At 45.4% G+C, this 4,596-nt stretch overlaps 1 non-coding gene across 1 annotated transcript; it reads right to left on the reverse strand.

Annotated features, from left to right (window-relative positions):
* Positions 1-4,015: 4,015 nt before the first annotated feature.
* LOC146202455 (U1 spliceosomal RNA) lies at positions 4,016-4,178 on the reverse strand. The gene has a single exon (XR_014704611.1). It is a non-coding gene; the product is annotated as a U1 spliceosomal RNA (small nuclear RNA).
* Positions 4,179-4,596: the final 418 nt, after the last annotated feature.

Consider the following 4,596-nt stretch of genomic DNA (forward strand, 5'->3'; position numbering starts at 1 on the left):
ACTCGATAAACAGTTTGCTTTGTTTTCAACTCTCAGCGTGAACCCTGCATTTACCCATTCCATGCATAGCCATGTATAGCAATAAGGACTGAATAACGGCCTGGGGGGCGAGTTGGTGCATGATGGAGTTGAACGGCTGTCCGTTTTCTCTGTGTCCGTTTCCGTGTTGCGCCGCCGTTCAATTCCAGCAATAATGACTTTGACTATAAGTAAAGAAGAGGTGCAGAAAATGGCTAGCTGTGTAAATGCACCTTGAGAAATGAAGGCTATAATAAAAGCATGCAGACAGAAAGAGATGTTTCCGTTCAGGGCTCTTGATTATTTTGACTCCCCAAGGCTATTCAGTGTGCCTCACATCACATGTCACGTGAACTTTTTTTTTTTTGCATTTTACCCTCATTTAAGTTGGAGTATTTTGTCGAAGTGCGAAAAGCTTTATTTAATAACTGTCCAGTTTTGTCTAAACACAAAAAGGAAGCTTGCTCGATCTCCCAGCTCAGTACTGACCAAAGAGGTATGCACAAGGATGCATTTCGGTTTTTTTCCCATGACGAAAATGCCACATTTTTCTTTTGTCCCTATGTATGTTTTCAATTGTGTCTGCTCACATTGCAGCACAGGTGGAATGTTATGCATAAGGTCATTAGTGCATTAAGTAAATTTGCTGCATGGTGTTCTATTTGTAAGAGTGCCATATTTTTTATATGTCATCACCATGAGTGCAGTTGTATTGCACTGTAACAGGGATACCTCCATCCGTGAGCTGCTCTTGTTGCAAGCCCGCCTCAGCTTTAGCAAATATTCTGGGCATCCCTGCACCTACTCTCGACCTGATTCAACAAGATTTGCCTCCTTCTGTTATCACCCATAACGAAGGCCAACATTGTTATGGGTAGTTGAGACTGATGCTGGTGTCTTTGATGTCTGTATGGAAAAGCATTGTGATACTTGTGATATATAAAATTGATCTCGTTATTGAAAGTCATCACCATAAGTACAGTTGTGTTACACTGCAACATGGATACCTCTGTCCATGAGCTGCTCCTGCTGCACACCAGCCTAGCTATGCTGCTTTAGCAAGTATTCTAGGTGCACCCTGCACCTGCTCTCGACCTGCTTCAGCAAAATTTGCCTCCTTATGGTATCACCCATAAGGAAGGCAATTTTTGTTAAGGTAGCTGAGGCTGATGCTGTGTCTTTGATGTCTGCGTGATATATAAAATTGGTCTTGTTATTGAGTCATGCGCTTGTGTGCACAATCTCATTTTATTGTGTTGACTGTCCTTTGTCTGTAAATGTAATCTGATTATGTACATATGCGATCTAGCAAACATATCTGTGAACATACATGTGAATGCTGTGATGCAAGAATATTTATTTCAGTAAAGCAGTATTTATGCAGCATTCTTGTTGTGTACTCTTGCTTTGCTAGCGTGCACCCTTAGTGGTTGAGCCGCGGCAAAATCAAGGTATTGAATGCTTGCGATCAGAGCTTCCGCGCCAAAATACAAGACTGAATACGTACGTTTTGTAAGTAATCAGAGTAACGAGTGGAATGCATAACAAGCATGAATCTAGCTAGCAGCAGAAAACGAATCCAGAGCGAGAATGGGCAACGGGTGAGAATAGGTGCAGCCCCATGAACGCAGTCATTTTGAATAATTTGGATTGGCTTCATTTAACGCTGCTTAGGATAGTGCCGTCGTCACTGATTTGTGAATCATTTTGCTGTAACTTTTTTTGCTTTCTCGGCACTCGTAACAAGCAAAAATGGATTTAAATAATTAGGTAAATGTGATTAACAGTAAATTAAAAGTACCGAACATTTATTGATTGTTAAGCAGGGAAATATTATTTTAGCTGTCTGAGTGTTTACCACCGAGAAAACAGACGGTGCCATAATAGCCAGGGATTTTTCCACCCCATTGCGTCTATGGAAGTGTCACTGTGTCACCCCACTGGTACCGCAACCAGTAGGCGGCGCGGGTGATACGCGGGCAAAATTAAGGTGTTGTCGCCAGAAATGGTCCAGCGCGGAGAGCGCGTCGTTTGATAGGCGAAGTAAACGCCGGCACATGTGTTCACCGCAACCTGCGTAAGGATCATTAGCGCACAGAAAGATCGGATGAAAGTATTGGTAAATTAAAACTGAAAACTTCATGCTTTACGCGAGGATTCAGGGAATCTTTGAAAACGTCGCATGAGCGAGCTGCGTAAACTGTAGTTTTTCGAGGCATTAGCCGTGCGCTCCCGACATTATTTCACAACGAAGGCTGGCTCTCACGTATTGCTCCTTCGCTGTTTGGATAAGTGCAGCGCAAATAACGTCGCCTGATATTGCCATGGCTCGCCATCTTGACATTGGCTTGCAGAATGCATGCTGATTGAATAGTCATGTTCACTCTCCCGTTTTTGTTTTCCCCACCCTAGGAGGTATAGCTGAACTGCATGAAGAACGATGGCACTCGGGGCCACCGCTGTATTTAAGCGCTGACGGGCCCTTTCCGGTCCGATAAAATCAGGTCACGACTACCTGAACTTGCTAGAATTCATTTATCTTCTGTGATCCGTGCTGTTTATTATTTGGAACCTCATAAAAAGTAAACATAAAATAAATTGGCAACACAGGGGTCCATTATGTAGTCATATTTTTTTTTTTTTTTTCAAGAGATCAATAACTGGCTTGCTCAGGTGTTCACGTACAGTACAGTGGCTGGGGTAATGGCATATAAATATTTAAGGCTCCGTTAGAAAGTCCTGGTTTCCGTTCGTTTTCAAGTGATGCGTAAGAGAAAACAGCATGGGAAGTGCAATCTGTTTCAAATTTATTTTCCATCAGCGTGAAAGCTTAAGGCATTTCTGGTAGCAAACTGGTCCTGCCCATAAGAACATTGCCAGGGCTGCACCATGCATTTTAGAACGTATAGGCTCTACTAGGCCATCTTTCCCGAGGTCATTCACTACATCGACATGACCTTGAGCTGGCTCAAAGCGCAAAGTGTGGCAGGTGTGAGTGACGTCACGCCGCGCTATCATGGGGCTTGTCCTAGAAGGAATAAAAGCTGCTTCATGGTGCTCGCTCCTTAGTCCCGCCATGGAGAGGTCGCTGCCGGCGAAGAGAGAACAACTGCAGTATTTTCCGAGTTCCGGTGATTTTCTCTGGGGACATTGGGCAGGCAGCAGCCAAAATTTCTGGTGATGTCACCACAAAGTATCTTGGCGAGCCAGCGCGCAGCTTTCACCCTCTGCGCTATACTGTGCCTGCTGTCATGTGCTTGAAGACCGCGAAGGAATGCAGGACGAGTTGAAGTCAGCGCTAGTTGATAGTACATATTATTAGAAACGAGCACAAGTAAAAAAATATAGGAGGCCGCTCGCGCTTCGCTTTAATATCAGAGTTAATGACGAGTTTAACAATCAGATTTTATTCCGCACTCATTTTTCGAATTTTGTTTTATTATTAAATCGAAAACATCACTGCAGCAACAGTGCTCATACTGGACACTCCTTAGTAAATTATATGTACCACAACACTTTCTCTAGGTGGCATGTGCCAATTACAAGCTCGATACCAATGGCCTAGGCGCTGTGTGCCCGCCTGAAATGCGTAGGGCATGGGCTCGAACATTTATGACGAGAAATTTTCTCCATTGAATTACGTCGAATTCTTCAAATAGCTGGGTTATAAGAACCTCCTCGTCAATTTTGGATTCATTTTGACGCTCCCCAAATTCGTTAGCATTATTTCTATCTGGGGGGCTTGCAATTCTAGCGTGATGTTATGCGATTGTGACGTCATAAATTTCTACCAGTAAGAATTATTTCCGACCACCTCAGGACGCAAATTTTAAGCAAAGGAAGCACCTTACGCAAACGCGCAAAACATTTAGCTCACTCTTGTCCTCCGACAGGCCGACTTCAGGTTGTCCTCCGCATTCCCGACCTGAAATTCCATTCCGTGAGGTGTTTACAGACATCTGTGTGGATGTAATTGGATCTTTTGATTTTAGCAGCACAGGGGTTGGCGCCTAGGCCGAACCCCAATTACCAAAAACTACGTGCTCCATCCTCTCCAATTTGGAGAAGTGGCCAGTATCAGCCGACCGCAGGGCAATGGACGGCCTCCACCCAGGAACTCGGCCTTGTTGATCGCTGAAGTCCCAGCACCAGGTATGAATCGGTGCCCGCAGCGATCCGACGTACGGCGGCCGTCAATATTTCGCCGGTAGTTCATCGCTGTTGCCTCTTGTGCTGGAACAGTCGCAGCCGTCGCTTCAGGAACGCCCAGCGCCTGCTGGACTTCTTCACGGACGACGTCCGCGAGCGTCGCCACCTGGGGTTGTTGCGATGATGGCTGCATTCGGCGGAGCTCTTCTCGCACGATCTCCCGGATGAGGTCACGAAGGTTCTCTGCACTTGCAGATGCGCTGGGGTAGTGGCTTGAGTAGTCTGGCTGAAGTGGCCGCTCGTAGTGGCGCATCCGGGTGTACAACGTCTTCTCGATGGCAGACGCTTCCGTTTCAAATTCCGCCACTGTTTTTGGCGGATTTCTTACAAGATTTCCAAAAAGCGATTCTTTGACGCCTCGCATTAAAA

This window comes from Amblyomma maculatum, chromosome 1 (assembly GCF_055883805.1).
Source record: "Amblyomma maculatum isolate TAMU_Amacu chromosome 1, ASM5588380v1, whole genome shotgun sequence".
Lineage (NCBI taxonomy): Eukaryota > Metazoa > Arthropoda > Arachnida > Ixodida > Ixodidae > Amblyomma > Amblyomma maculatum.